Below are 17,446 nucleotides of genomic sequence, written 5' to 3'. Positions count from 1 at the left end.
TCAATAAGAAATCTGATGTGATTTATTATCATTGTAATAATCTTATCTTGTTCCTGTCGCTACTTTCATACTATTATTGTCTTATCATTCGACTTGCTTCATGTTTTCTGTCGTTTTATTTTGGGACAGCGGCAAAATCGTCCGAGAAAGGAAAACGTTTCGTTTTTAACCTAAAATGACAGAAAAGTTCTGTTTTTAACCCAAAATGACAACGTATTTTTATTTTTAACCCACAATTGCGCAGAAAAGTTTTGTTTTTAACCCTTTATAGTATCATAATTTTATTTGGAACACATAACAACTAACATATTCAACTTTAAACAAACAAATCACTAATAATCAACAATTTTCATTCGAAAACAATAAAAAAATGCCAATAAGCCCAAAATGTCGGTTCCGGAATGGAACCGATGTGACTGGTTCTGGTTTTTGTTTCAAAATTTTGGAACCAATTGATATTGGTTCAATTTTTACTTTTATTTGTAATTTATAACATGTATTGCTTATGAATATATGATTGCGACTATTAGCTAGTGTGACTTCAATTACGCTTTCATTATTTATTATTACATTCTCCTAGTGTAGCACGTATCTTGACAAATTACAAAAGCATAACTGAAGATGATAACATGGTGCTTTCATTCAAATTTTGATTATTAATTATACTACATAAAGTTAACTACTGGCATATTTATAATTTTATATATTAACTTTACATGAGTGAACAACACTTTTAGATGATTTATCCATCAATAGATCTGTCTGCTTTGTTATTGTATCTTCCTCTGTAATGCATAAGTACAAGTAATGTTATAAGACATACAGAAAATATGCTTGTAATTTTCATTAACAATTGAACATTCGACTAGTGAAGTCAAACCATTAGAAAGAGATATTTGGTGACAGTATTCTAGGTAGTGCAAGGAATATAGATGGTAGGATGATACTAAAGGTAATTCATTTCTCAACTCTTTTCAAATATCTCAAAAAATACGTTTTCGCCCTTGCTAAAATCATATATTTAAAGGAAAAAAAGAAATGGAAAGATTCAATGTTAAACAAGATAGTGCAATTGGTAGAAGAAGCTCAATCCCAACTTCAAGAAGCTCAATTCCAACTTCAAGAAGCTCAATCCTAACTTCAAACATGGTTGGATCAGTTTGGTTTTACAGCAAGACATTCATTTTTTTATTAATTTCCATTGCCCTTATTAGTTCGTTTCTTTTTAAATGACCCTTTTTAGTACTCCAAGTAATATGATTTTCTTGTTTTCTACTGCTTTTTTAAGGAAATTCTTTAGTGTACGCCATTACACTCTTTTTGACAGTTGTTTTAAGGTTATATGATCTAAGACATACTTGTTTTCAGGCTATATGATCTAATACATACTTGTTTCATTAAAAACCGAAGAGATTACTATTACTTAAAGGGTTGTTTCTTATTTTCCCGTGTCATAACCTTGATCACCATAATAGGTACTCCACAGTCCACACTCTTTTAAAAACAATAAAACAAGAGATCAATTACTTACTTGGAAGTCTTATGAAATTAAAAAACAAGGTTCTTTGTTTTTCCATGTAAATTGCGATTTCTATGAAGCGAGATTTGTATGAAATCCTCTTTTGTGAATTCCAATTTATATAAAATCTATTTTTGATTAATTCTGGTTTTCCATTTGAGACTTTCTGTGAACTCAGATAGAACAAAATCCTTTGTTTTGAATTACAATATATATGAAATCGTTTTTTAAGGAATTGGTGAATTCTAATTTCTTCACAACGATGATCAACAAATGATACGAAAGATTTTTTGTTTAGAACGATAGGTTCAACAACGATTAAGGAAACATAGTTTTTTCTTGAGGAATTTGTTTTTTTATTTCAGAAAAAATAACAACTAATCAAAACTACGTAGTTTTAAGCATTGGGTACCTAATCTTATATACCCTTAAGGGTATATTCACTTTTCCCATATATATATATATATATATATATATATATATATATATATATATATATATATATATATATATAGATCCGGTAAGAAATTTTTTTTGGTAGGAAGGTAAGAAGTTTTTTTTCTACATATTTTTTTGACGAACAAAAAAAATGAATCACTAGATGATTCATTTGTAAGATGATTTGCAAGAAAAAATTCTCAAAAAACATCTTTATGATTCATTTTTAAGTAAATTAAGAAAAAATTTACTTTTATGACAATTTTAATGAATAACAACAAAATCATTATATAAATGAATCATCGAGATGTTTTTTTGAGAATTTTTTCTTGTGAATCATCTTACAAATGAATTATCTAATGATTCATTTTGTTTATTTGCGAAAAATATATGTAGAAAAAAAAACTTCTTACCTTCCTACCAAAAATTTCCTTCTTATTTGATCTTGACTATATATATATATATATATATATATATATATATATATATATATATATATATATATATATATATATACTCTCCTATGTTAATAAAACAGTCATTTTTATCACATGTGACTCCGATAATTTGTTTTCCATTCATTGTTAATTTACATTAATACTCTTGGTTTAAATTCCTCACATCAAGATTTCATCTTTGCTTCTTGAGTACATCGATACTTCTTTTACCACCAAAGATCACTTTCATTTCAGATCATAATTATCTTTAATAACATTTTTCATTAACCACGATTAGGACTACTCCGATTGATCCAAATCAGACACGAATCGGGGTCACAAAATCGATGCCAAAAAACATTCTCATAAGTGTTATAAAGGATTTTGGTGTTTCTTAAATGGAAGGCCTAACAAACGATTTTAGATGGTTATATTAAAGCCTAATGATTCCATGGTACCCATGTATGTGGGATTAAAACTAAAAAACCCCAAAATTTTCAATTTAGGGTTTTCTTTTGTTTGATGATAAGGACCTCAAATCGAAATTGAGTATTTTTATGATTACCATTCGACGGCAGAATTGTCGGGTGAGTGACTTAAATCGAATATCAAACACATAGCATATATTAAAATATTACAACATTCACTTAAAGTTTTTCACCACATATCTCATACTTATATCTTACATTATTACATGATTCACCACGAATATTTATTGACCTGAAAAGATGACTTAAAACATAATTTATAACATAAACATAAGTTAGTGATCTCATACTCTTTACGTGAAATTATTGCCTTAATTTCTTGAGAATAAATGTTAAAATACGTCAACAAATTCATTGGTGAGTGTAGTTACGATTTAATCGAATATGTAATACGAGATCAGAATTAAGAACACAAGATATAAATATAATCTGGTTGGCTCAATTATGCTTTATTAGAGAATATAGAGAAATATCAGAGAGTACAAGTCGAATGCAAAAGCTGCCCTCTAACTCTAGTATTCATCCCATATATACAGGGATAAGAAAAGCAAACAAAAAATATAAGGGACTAAGACACTTAAGTTTCGATACAAAATGCATGTATAATAAATAGACATACAAACATACTTCGACACTATGAAAGACCTAGATAGACATCGACATCTCACAACATCTTTCGACCTCAACACTCTTCCCCTTTGTCAGAAACTTTTTAATCTTCCTCTTCTTATTTTTCCCACAAACACAATCCCCAATGGCTTCAAACAAATCTCCCCATCTTCATAGCTCTTTAAACTAGCTTGGATTTTCAACATCGATTGAGGCACAGTGATTTGTTTACCAATAGCCAATGCTAACTCGACGTTAGTTAAAGCAAGATATTCATAGTAACTATCTATGAACGACTTGATGTGAGCAGATCTAATTAGGAAATCTTCTTTTCTTGTTTACTAAAGCTTTGAAACATCGGTTCCCTTTAAAATTCTTGCAATAGAAATCAAATCATGAACATTCATCAAAGGGAAGTTAGCAACAAAAAAGCTGAAAGCAACATTGTGTGCTCTGACAACATGAAAGCGATAATTCTACAACATTCCCTCGAACAAAACATCTTTGAAAATATTAAGGACTCGAATTATCTTGACCAATGACCAAATTTCCTCTTCCCTTTTGCCAAGAACAGAATGAAATCGAATCTTCAACCATTTGAATTCTTCTTTGTCTTCAAACTTATCAGCAATCTGATATTGTTCTGCCATGAACATCATCTTGTCGATTGGAAAGTCTAATTGATTGAAATCAGAATTTTCTGTGGCATAGCTCTTCTTGGGAATTTTCTCACAGTCATGTGTTTCACCAGTTAAAACCTGGGATTCAATGTATTCATAACAAAAATGATTTAAAGGATCACTCTTATCAAGACCAAAAGGGTCATTAGCCCTTTGTCGGAGAATGTTTTGAATCTGTCTTTGTTTCTCCATTTCTTTCTCAACACAGCTTTCTTTTCTTCTGCAGTGGGTTCTGTAAAGATAACTTTCCCTTTGTTTTTCATATCTTATGTCGATGGAGGTGGCTTTGATGAACTTCAATCTCCAACAACAGAACAAATAACAACCCCTTTTGTCAATGGTCTTATTGTTGTTGTTATTGTTGAAGAAATTGTAGTTGAAGTCTTTGGCAATGAAGTGTGAAGTTAAGTAGAGACGACTTGCCCAACTACTTTCGCATAATCATCTCCTTTCGAAGAACCACTTCCTCCCATACTGGTCTTCGAACCAATACCCATGCCAACACTTACCTTTTCTCCCCCTTGCATCCATGTATGAACAGGTGGGGCATCCGTTCGTATTAAAGTAGCCAGTTTCACGAGAAGATCTAACTCATTGTGAATAACATATTCCAACAAGCAAAACTTTTGAGTTGAAAACTCAGGAGTAAGTAATGATGATGATGAAACCAGACTTCGAAACTAGTTCCGTAAGAGTATTTAGCATTTCTTCAACTTTGCCAAAACTCTAAACATCAAGTTTAGCCTTCTTATCAATATTTGGAATTAGCAAATGACACCACTTGACAACATTCGTTACAACATCAATGATTATATCCACTTTTGTGTGGAGAGAAGAATAATCGTGACTAATAGCTGGAACTTCCTTCGCCATATCAACCCTAAGTTCTTCAATCTTCAGGTTGACATCTTCACGAACCTTCTTTACATCTTCAACAAATAAAAGATGCCTTTCTTTTGCCACAAATTTCAATTCCTTAACCTCATGATTGAAAGTCGAAGATTGAGCCTTTACACGATTATCGTTATTCCGGTCCAGGAGCTCCAATTCGTTTCACAAACGAAACTCTTGAGCTTTGAGTATCACATCTACTTCAATGCCAGACAAATAATTTCGACCCGCTTTATCAGCTTGAAGCTGCAATAAAGAATTGAGCTTCCTGTTGAGAATCTTCAATTGTTTCCCCGACATCAACGTGTGTTCCAGAATGTTCTCTTCTTCTAGATCGAATTCAATGTTAGCAAAAGTTCCCATAAATTTACCATCTTTAGTGTTTTCATATTCTTGAACAATTTTGGGGCCTTTGGTGTATTGGGATGGAAACAATGAAGTGATGTGTCGATTCATGATGTTTTTCAAAAGTTGGTGATTGACTAGATTGAGGTAAGGTGATAGCTGAAACTTCCTTCGCCATATCAACCCTGAGTTCTTCAATCTTTAGGTTGACATCTTCATGAACCTTCTTTACATCTTGAACAATAATAAAAGATGCCTTTCTTTTGCCACAAATTTCAATTCATTAAGCTCATGATTGAAAGTCAAAGATTGAGCATTAACATGATTATCGTTATTCCGGTCTAGGAGCTCTAATTCGTTTCGCAAACGGAACTCTCGAGCTTTGGATATCACATCTACTTCAATGCCAACAAATAATTTCGACCCCCTTTATCAGCTTGAAGCTTCAATAAAGAATTGATCTTCCTGTTGAGAATCTTCAATTGTTTCCCCGACATCAACGTATGATCAAGAATGTTCTCTTCTTCTGGATCGAAGTCAATATCAACAAAAGTTCCCATAAATTCACCATCTTTAGTGGTTTCATCTTCTTGAACAATTTTGGGGCCTTTGGTGTATTGGGATGGAAACAATGAAGTGATGTGTCGATTCATGATGTTTTTCAAAAGTTTGTGATTAAGTAGATTGAGGTAAGGTGATAGGAATAAAAGTATGAAATGGTGGTAATGAAGCAGTGGTGTCAATGGTTGACGTATCGAAGGAAGATGAAATAATAATATGGGAAGTACCTTGGTTTTCATTTGTCAACACCCCTTCACCCATATTGAAATTTGCATCCATATTAGATATGTTCGTAGGCATGCCTGAAGTTCAAACCTCCTCAAAAACTAATTCAACAATTGAAACTTCGAGTGGTATGATAACAGGTTTCTCAGGAGTGGATATCTTCGAAGAATCACCATGATTAATGGTTTTGTCCACATTAGATGTTTTCATTATGCCACCAGGACTTCCAGTCTCCTCGACATTCAAATTGATTGGAGAGCCCCTTGTTGGTGATGGAAAACCCATATCAATATCACGTGGTGGTGATTGAGACTTACCACTTTCATCAAAATCAGATTTGAGAACAACTTCATCCATAGGATCTTTAAAAACTTTCTTCTTCTTTTTAGATATGCATTTCTCCATATCTTCAGGTCATCACATCTTTGATGCAGGAGACATGGGATAAGGAATTTTACGAATAACAACGCCTTTGTTATTTAGTTAGGGCTTGCGAATATTCTTGGAGTTCGCACCTTTACCAATTAGCCTTTTTGGGGAATGACGAGGCCTGTGAGTCATTTTCTATAAACGTTTAAGAACCCCAGACTTCGAGGGCATGACTTCTTTGGTTGGAATAGACATGTCTTCGACAATTGGGTGAACAACTTTCTTTGCAACCTTATATGGAGAAACTATAACAACTTTTTCAACAGGCTCTTGACTAGGCTTCGAAGGACTAACCGTTACTCCTTTCTTAGATCCTTTACTCTTCTTCGATGGAACACCAACAAATTTTGATAACAACACTCTTGTTTCAATCGAAGGATTGATAGTGGTGATATATTCCACCAGAACGGGATTCATAGGATCAACTCTGCGAAGCATAACATTAGGAATGCGAGCAACTGATGGATACTCATCCTGATTATCCTCCACCGTCTTTGGATGATGATACAAAGAAAATTCGGCCTTAGGTTCATCTTTAGGAACAACAACACCTTCCTTTTCATACGCATACTGCAAGATTAAACTCCAGTATCGAGCACATGAAATTCCATTGACTACATTTGTGTTACTGATGCTTTTTAATAAACTCATCCCACAATGGTGTCGCATTATCCACATGTAGAACGTAATAAATCCCTGCTACCATTGCATATATCTCCAATTTTTCCTTATCCAATCCAACACTTCGACCCATCAGGAATCGAAGAAAGATACCAAACAAAAATTCCATATGCAAGGCAAACAAAATTTCTTGAAATCACTTATCTTGGTTAAAGTTGGATGATAACCCATCTCATTGACATGTGAAGAACTTGTTCATTCGAAACCTCATAGAAAGGGCCAACATTGGGAAGTTTCAGGATCTAAGCAAACATCTTCTTTGTTAATGTGAACTTCTTCTCCATAGACAATTGGGAAATAACCACCTTAATCGTTTTGTTGTATACTGTAGTGGAACTAGCAATGGACAACCATGTCACCGGAACAAAAAAAGATGTCGACATTGCTGTCTACAAAACAGAATGATTCAGAGCAACAATGAACATATTGAATTCATCAGGATACTAAGTAACATCCAGTTGAACTCGGTAATTTGTGCTTTGAATCTTCATCAAAGGTTGAGATGTAACATCATTTGTTGTCTGAGATGGATCAACTTGATCATGAACAGCCGCCATTGTTAGGGCTTGGAAAAAAAAGACTTGAGAAAATAGAACATATTGGGCAAGAAAGGCTTCTGGGAAAATTTTGGATCACGTAAAGTTGGAAAGAGGTAACCCAAAACCCTTTTATACATAAACCCGAATTTGAATTTGAAGCGGTTTGAGCATTAACTGCAATCCATGTGTCACCTTGAAAATCGAACCAGTAGCTATAAAAGTAGCTATGTCTGAAAAGTGATAATCACTTTTTTCCTTGAAAATTGCAAGGTAACCAGAACGTCACATCAATCAGTTTGTTCATTTTCCCCCAAGAAGATAGGAACCGTTAGTGACCCTTCGGCATGGAGGCAAGGGTCTTTCGCTTTTGGGTTGAAAAGAAAAGTCATACGCCAGATTTTTCAAAATCATCAACCTGAGTTGGTATTACTCAGAACCTCAAGCATTTCGGTGTGTGTTTATGTGTGCCAAAGAATTAAGATAAGAATCAAATAAAAGAAAATTTTTCGTTCTCAGAACATGAGTTTGTATTACCCAGGGCAAAGATCACTTCGCGCAACTTCAAGAGAGATGTTGAACTGCTGGTATGGTTTCCCATGAATTAAAATCGAATACTTATTAAGAAGTTTCGAAGGGCTTCTTTTATAAGGCTTCTCAAGTCGACAAACATTTTGTTACATATCATAACTCAATATAAATTTGAAAAATTGCAAACGAAATTCCCTGTTTGATCAGTGTAGTCAGGGACAAGTATGGTAGGAAACTTATTTCAAGTAACAAAGAATCAAACTGATATTCAGACGAAAATCATATTCCAAAAAATAAGATTGGGATCTTGTTGGGTAAAAATGTTGTGGGTTTCGAACATTTTAGCAAGACCACACAAAAAGAAAAGAATGATTTTGAATATCGAAGTAAGATACTGAAACAAATGTTTCGTTACATTCTAGAACTAAAGTTCCCCGTCAACTCTATCAATATTTCGAAATATTGGGTTTCACCTTCATCACGGTCTCATGAATCCAGATCATAAACACAGATTGGTTACATACTTATAACCTGGTTGGTTTGGACCAGAGATGTCTTGGGTATGTGTGTTTGTGTGTGATTGTTTAAGAATAGTTGATGAAAAAGATTGATTAAAGAATCGAAAGTACCTCTGCTATTAGTGGACGAAGCAGAAAACTCTTAACTCATTTGAGAAGAGTAGAGTAGCTCAGGGACTAATGTGTATATAGCTTGATTGGGAAGGAATCCACGTGATGAGAAATCCATTAAGGCTTTGAAAACACATTGAATCATGGAGGCTTGGGTCGACATGATGCAACATGCTTCTAGGGATACCTAACAAGTGCAAAGTGATGGGTTTTGAGCATTCTAACACTTCCTAAGTATACATGCAACCCTAATAACCTTGGATCTATGTTTGTATAATTATCATGCAAAGTTGAATTCCAAGGTTATATTCCTATCTAGCATACATGGGGAATAATTTTTAACTTGAATGAAAGATAGAATAACTTACCTTGTTGTTGCTTATGATCCTTGAAACCTTGTGAGCCTAGCACCCCAAGTGTGATGCCTCAAATGCTTCACACAACACCAAATGCAAAGGAGTAAACTTTGAGAGAGTATTAAACTTGCAAAAATCGGCCTAGCCCTCACTTGTTCATGTGTAGCCGATTTTGGTGGATAATGGGTTCCTTATATAGTATTGACACATCTAGGGTTACACCATGTAAACCCTAATGTGTCATGACTCTTCATTTCCATGACCCATGGGTTTGTAACTCCCATGGAGCATCCTATGGGTTTAACCCAACTTGATAATCCATGGAGTCTCTTAGCCCACTATACAAGTTATGGATGATTTACATAATCAACCCATATATTTAATTAGTTATCTTTTGATCACTTAATTAATTCCAAATTAATTCTTGATCAATACTAATTAAATCATACTATTAATATATTAGAACTTATAATATATTAATAAACCACAAGTGTTATTTCTCTCACTTAGTCTATCCAATTGCATGGTCCCATGCAACCCAAATGGACCATGCCGGGTCGGGTCAAGTACATACTAGAAATAGTTATGGACTTATACACCTTAGTCAACAGTCTCCCACTTGGATAAGTCTAATAACTATAACTACGAATATGACTTCAGGAACCGATCAGCAATCGTAGCTCTTTCAAGGTCTCTCGGAACTGAGATGATGTTGATACGCCATTTAAGATAAGTGATCATATAATCCTCTGTTCTAGATATCTGCCGGACAAATACATGGAACAATGTCTTACTTATTGTCCAACAGTTTGTTTCCCGATTTCCGATTTGTTTGACAAAGAACTTAATTGAACACATCAACTTAGTTCTGACCGGGCCCGGTACATAGGTCAAAACAAAATCATCGAGGGGCCTAGATATCAGCTTCTAATCCAAGAAGGAACAGATAAACTTCGACTCATATGTTTGTTCTACTACTCATTGAATTATACACAAAAGAACGTTTTATAACATCGAGTTACCAATGCATTTACGTACAATCAATGCATAACCAACTCATAAGTAACAAATCATATCTCTAGGTTTGAAGACTTATATGATATTACCGTCTCACGATCACTCGAGATAAATTCCATGAAGCGATTCCAGTGAGCATGGGTTGAATCCAATGCTCAGAACTTATGAGAACTCATGATTGTTGTAGACATGTCCAACACCTTAGACCTCTTCAACCAATCATGACAATCTTGATTCATACCTACTTCCGACATATGACCGACTGTAGAGGTTTGATTAATATGATATACCAAACATAATTATTCTGGAAGTCAAAACATGCAAAAGAAATATAGTAAACGATCGACAAGAGATAGCAACACTTTACTCATAAATAAAACAACTTTTATTCATCATCTAATGTCAATTACAGTTTACAAATTTCAAGGTTATCTAACTACTAAATCTAATATCATCCTTCAGCCCTATGCTCCGAGCATGCTGGAGATGCTTAACCCGAGTTAGTCCCTTCGTGAGGGGATCTGCTGGATTCTCATCCGATGATACCCTCTTTGCCACGAGGAGTCCTTCTATTCGATGTCTGATGAAATGGTATTTTCTGTCTATGTGTCTGGATCTCCCGTGATCCCTTGGTTCCTTGGCTAAGGGAACAACACTTTCACTATCACAGAAAATTTCCATTGGTTCTTTAATACCTGGTACAACTCCAAGGTCTCCAATGAAGTTCTTCAGCCATATCGCCTCCTTTGCTGCCTCGCTAGCTGCAATATACTCTGATTCGCAAGTTGAATCAGCCACTGTCTCTTGCTTGGAACTCTTCCAAGAAATTGCTCCTACGTTTAAGGTAAAGATCCAACCTAACTGAGAGCGGAAATTATCCTTATCAGTCTGAAAGCTAGCATCACTATACCCTACAACTCTCAATTCATCACTCCCACCGAGGGTAAGGACCCAGTCCTTAGTCCTCCATAGGTACTTGAGGATATTCTTTACCGTAGTCCAGTGTGCCTTGCCAGGGTTCCCCTGATACCTGCTAACCATGCTCAGACAAAAGCTACAGCAGGTCGAGTACACGTCATAGCATACATGATCGATCCTACAGCCGAAGCATAAGGTATTCGACTCATTTATGCTATCTCAGACTCAGTACTAGGGCTTTGTGTCTTACTCAATCTGGCGTTACTCTAGATGGGTAACTCTCCTTTCTTCGAATCATACATGTCGAATCTCTTCAGCACCTTATCCAAGTAGGTACTCTGACTAAGTCCAATTAGTCTTTTACTCCGGTCTCTTAAAATCCTTATCCCTAGAATATAGGCAGCTTCTCCTAGGTCCTTCATAGAGAAACACTTCCCAAGCCAGGACTTAACTTCTTGCAGAGTTGGGATGTCATTTCCTATGAGTAGTATTTCATCCACATACAATACCAAAAAGCTAACTATACTCCCACTAGCCTTGACATATACACAAGATTCATCTTCACTCCTAGAAAAGCCAAATTCCTTAACTTTCTCATCAAAGCAAAGATTCCATCTGCGAGGTGCTTGCTTTAATCCATAAATGGATTTCTCAAGCTTACACACTCTATTAGGGTACTTTGTATTGAAAAAACCCTATGGCTGACACATGTAAACATCCTCAGCCAACTTTCCATTAAGGAAAGCGGTTTTGACATCCATTTGCCATATTTCATAGTCATGAAATGCGGCTATGGCTAACAGAACCCTAATAGACTTAATCTTGGCCACTGGAGAAAAGGTCTCATCATAATCAACTCCCGGAGTTTGTGAGAAACCCTTTGCAACCAGTCGTGCCTTATAAGTGTGTACCTTACCATCCATGTCGGTCTTCTTCTTGAAGATCCATTTGCACCCTACAGTCTTACGACATGGTACATTCTCAACCAAGTTCCAAACTTGATTGTCATACATGGACTATATCTCGCTGTCCATTGCCTCTTTCCACGTGGCTGACTCAGGGCCTGCCATGGTTTCTGCGTAACTATTAGGTTCATCCAGACCTATTAGTGTCTCATCACTGATAAGTGTATCACCTTCCGCAGTAATATGGAATCCATAGTAATGCTCAGGTGTATTCCTAACCCTTGTGGAACGCCTCAGAGGTAAATACTTGTCAATTGGCTCAACAGGAGTTTCCTCCTCAAGTTGAGTGCTAGGGTTTGAAGTTCCTTCACCACTTGACTCTTGAATTTCTTTAAGGTCAACTTGCCTCCCACTATCTCCTTGGCTTATGAGCTCTCTCTCTCTCTCTCTCTCTCTCTCTTTTTTTTTCTCTCTCTCTCTCTCTCTCTCTCTCTCTCTTTCTCTCTCCCTCTCTCTCTCTCTCTCTCTCTAAAGACAGCCCTCCTAGCTACAAAGACCACATTTTCACTAGGTATGTAGAAGAGGTAACCAAAGGATTGCTGTGGGTAGCCGATGAAAATACACCTCTCGCTTCGAGGTTCGAGCTTATCATGAGTCTCGCGTCTCACGAAAGCCTCGCAACCCCAAATATTGATGTGTTCTAGTTTGGGTACTTTACCAGTCCACATATCATGATGAGTTTTGGTAACTTTCTTTGTAGGGACTAGATTAAGGATATGGGCGGCAGCTCTAAGGCATACCCCCAAAATGAGATTGGTAGCGAAGCTCGACTCATCATGGAATGAACCATATCCAACAAGGTTCGATTACGCCTCTTAGCCACACCATTCAACTGTGGTGTCCTGGTAGGTGTCAATTGTGAGACAATCCCACATTCCCTAAGATAGTCGAGGAACTCTGAACTAAGATACTCACCACCTCGATCGGATCGAAGCATCTTAATGTTCCTGCCCAATTGATTCTCGACTTCCTGTTTAAATTCCTTAAACCTTTCGAAAGTCTCTGACTTATGCTTGATTAAGTAGATATATCCATATCTACTGTAATCATCAGTAAAAGTCAAATAATAACGATTAGCATCCCTTGTGGCATGTTTGAAGGGCCCACACACATTTGTGTGTACAAGATCCAACAAACCTTCACCCCTCTCACATGAACCTGTGAAGGGTGACTTTGTCATTTTTCCATGTAAGCATGATTCGCAACTATCATCTGACTTTAGGTCAAACGAATCCAGGACTCCATCCTTTTGGAGTTGGCCTATGCGTTTCATGCTTATATGTCCAAGATGACAATGCCATAATGATGCTTTATCCAAGTTATTATTAACAGAATCAATACACAATACATTATTTCCTATGTTATCAACCACAGATACTGTTTCATACACGCCATCACAAGGTAATGCTTTAAAATAAAGAACATTATTAAAGAAAGCATTAATAGAACCAACTTCATTATCAAATGAAAAGGTGAAACCTTGTTTATACAATGCATGAAGGGAAATAATATTTCTTTCCATTTTTGGCGAATAACAACACTTATTCAAATCTAAACTAAACCCACTACATAGCGATAAAGAGTAAACTCCAATCTTGGTGATAGTTAGAGCTTTCCTATTCCCCATGATTAAGTTTATTCTTCCTTGCTCCACATTCTCACTTCTTCTTAGTCCCTGCAAATCATAACAGATATGAATACCATAACCGGTATCAAGGACCCAAGAGCTAGAATGGGGTGAGTTATTAGATAGGATAGTGTAAATACCTGCATGGTTGGGTTTAACTTTCCCATCCTTCACATCTTGCTGGTATTTTGGGCAGTTTCACTTCCAATGTGATTTTTCATGGCAATAGAAGCATTCAGCCTCTTTTGGGTCAGAAGAAGGAGTGATGAAACCTTTCTCGGTTCCACTTGAAGAAGAGCCATCAAGGGTCCTAGCCTTGGTACCCTTCGAAGAGCTCTTTCTCTTCTTCCCTCGACTTTTCCCGATTGCCAAAACCGGAGCGGAGTTTGGAGTAGGAGTGTTAACAACCGACTTCCCCTTAAGACCTGATTCTGCGGTCTTGAGAAGACCCTGAAGTTTGCTGAGTGTGACCTCTTTCTTATTCATGTGATATGTCATGCGGAATTGATCATAGCACGATGGTAAGGAGTGCAAAATAATATCTATTGCAAGCTCCTCAGGGAAGTTCACATTAAGCTTCAGCAATCGATCCACATACCTTTGCATTTTCTACATGTGGCTCATGACGAATTCCCCGTCCTTCATCATGGTTGTTATCATGGAGCAGATGATTGCATACCTCTCTTGTCGTGCACTTTGATGGTATCTTTCCATCAGATCTTGGTGCATTTCAAAAGGGTAGAAGTCCTCATAGGACTTTTGGAGTTCCACTGTCATCGTGGCCATCATGATGCATGCTACTTTGGTAGCATCCCTTTCATGTGCCTGGAAGTCAGCGATCTCCTGAGGAGTTGCAGTGGTCTCATCAATCTCCTTAAGCTCCTTGTCGAGGACATATTCTTTATCCTCGTAGCGGGTAATCATCCAAATGTTTCTGATCCATTCATTGAAGTTGGATCCATCAAAAGTGACTTTCCCACACAAGTTCATAAGTGTAAAGGAACCATTAGGATTAGAGCCAGAAGCAGCATTGTTTGAAGACATCTAAAAGAAGAGGACAAGATTAGTTTAGATATTAAGAGAGTCATTAATAAAACACCCAAATGTAATATTAAGCCTAGGATCCAATCACAATATATTATAACTTAGAAGAGGTATGCCATAATCCAAGCTATAACATATTTGAAAGGTAGGTGAATGACGATTCACCAATTTCCACCATGAAAAACGAAATATAAATATTAGGTTTTTAATTGGTTCTTAGAAATTCCTAGATTCTTTTGAGATTCAATGAACTTTTCAAAGGCATGTTTCAATCTCGAGTGTGCCCTCCAAGTTTTGTGACTGGGATACCGAGGATCACAAAACGAGGTGTGAAGTAACCATGCAAATCCCTTGGTACCCTTAAAGTTTATCACTCAATCGATGTGCTGGTAAACTATGCACGCTCCACCGATACTATGGTAAACCTTAAGTCACCCTTTACCTACTTTGTTAAGTCCAAGTTAGTGTGTCGGTTAACCACACACGCTCCACCAATGACTTAAACAAAGTGTAAAGTGTAATTTCATGGATTAGCACCTTATTCACATTTTTCCTAAAGTAACTAACATTAGGAATTTAATAAAAGCATTTAGTTACTTTAATATATTCATCATACTTTTAATGAGAATTTATAAGTCCTTGTCTTACCCGTTCGGCTAACGACCCTCCACTGATCAAGGAAGTGGTGGGTGAGAGTGGACACCCATTAAGTTGCCATTTTATAGGCAACAACCTTATACCCCCCTTATAGACCGACTTCGTGAATGAGGCGTACTAGCAGTAAGACGACTTGATCTTATATATATATATATATATATATATATATATATATATATATATATATATATTAATTTATAATATTATAAAGTATAAGGGTTGAATTTTAACTTTTAAAATTTTAAGGCTTGGAACTAAAGTTGTAATCAAGACTTTACTTGTTCCAAAACTTGAGGGCAAGTTTTGTAAACTTTCAAATCTTTTCATTTCTTATAACTTATGAGTTAATTGAGTAATAAAATGAAGACTCTTCATTTTTATAACTCTTGTGTTCTTTTAATGGCTTTAATAAAAGTGTGACTTTTGGTTTTCCATAACTTGAGGACAATGTTATGGACTCCATTAAAACATATTATGATTGTGAATTAAACTACCATGAAGGTTACAAGTAATTCCTATGATCATCTAATCTTCATAAGTTCAAGAACATGAATATGAACACTTTCAAGAATCAAAAATTACACTTAAAAACTTGTAATTTTGATAATTGCCAATGTAAATGGATTAGCATAAACATTACACCATCTAAAATAAGTTTTATAACACCAAAACAGTTTAGGATAATGTTTCTAGTCCATTTCCAGCAACAAAAGTCGAAAATCTGCATTCTGAGGCTCCTACTCGTCAAGTGCACGAACCTACTCTGCGAGTAGGATGAATTTACACATGAACTCGGCGAGTCCCCCCATGGACTCGACGAATTCAACATGCAGACAGCACAATATCAACTTTTTTCAACAATTTTGGACAAAGCTCAAACAAACAAACCTAGGCTCTGATACCGCTTATGGGTTTTGAGCATTCTAACACTTCCTAAGTGTACATGCAACCCTAATAACCTTGGATCTATGTTTGTCTAATTATCATGCAAAGTTGAATTCCAAGGTTATATTCCTATCGAGCATACATGGGGAACAATTTTTAACTTAAATGAAAGATATAATAGCTTACCTTATTGTTGCTTATGATCCTTGAAACCTTGTGAGCCTAGCACCCCAAGTGTGATGCCTCAAATGCTTCACAGAACACAAAATGCAAAGGAGTAAACTTTGAGAGAGTATTACACTTGCAAAAATCGGCCTAGCCCTCACTTGTTCATGTGTAGCCGATTTTGGTGGAGAATGGGTTCCTTATATAGTGTTGACACATCTAGGGTTACACCATGTAAACGCTAATGTGTCATGACTCTTCATTTCCATGACCCATGGGTTTGTAACTCCCATGGAGCATCCAATGGGTTTAACCCAACTTGATAATCCATGGAGCCTCTTAGCCCACTGTACAAGTTATGGATGATTTACATAATCAACCCATATATTTAATTAGTTATCTTTTGATCACTTAATTAATTCCAAATTAATTCTTGATCAATACTAATTAAATAATACTATTAATATATTAGAACTTATAATATATTAATAAACTACAAGTGTTATTTCTCTCATTTAGTCTATCTAATTGCATGGTGCCATGCAACCCAAATGGACCATGTCGGGTCGGGTCAAGTACATACCAGAAATAGTTATGGACTTAGACACCTTATCCAATACAAAGTACCGAATATTTACCTTTCCCTAGAGCTGCAAAACATGTTCCACAATAGATTTTCGCTAGAAAGCTTCATAAGAATGTTAATCAACCAAAATAAAAGAAAAAATATTTTCGACTTTTTGTTTTTGAAAGAAAATTAAAGAAATCTTTTTGATATTTTGATTTTTTAATGAAAATAACAAAAATAAGAAA

The sequence above is a fragment of the Lactuca serriola genome, chromosome 5 (genome assembly GCF_051521515.1).
Source record: "Lactuca serriola cultivar US96UC23 chromosome 5, Lser_US96UC23_V15, whole genome shotgun sequence".
NCBI classification, from domain to species: domain Eukaryota; kingdom Viridiplantae; phylum Streptophyta; class Magnoliopsida; order Asterales; family Asteraceae; genus Lactuca; species Lactuca serriola.
This window is presented reverse-complemented; position numbering follows the sequence as displayed.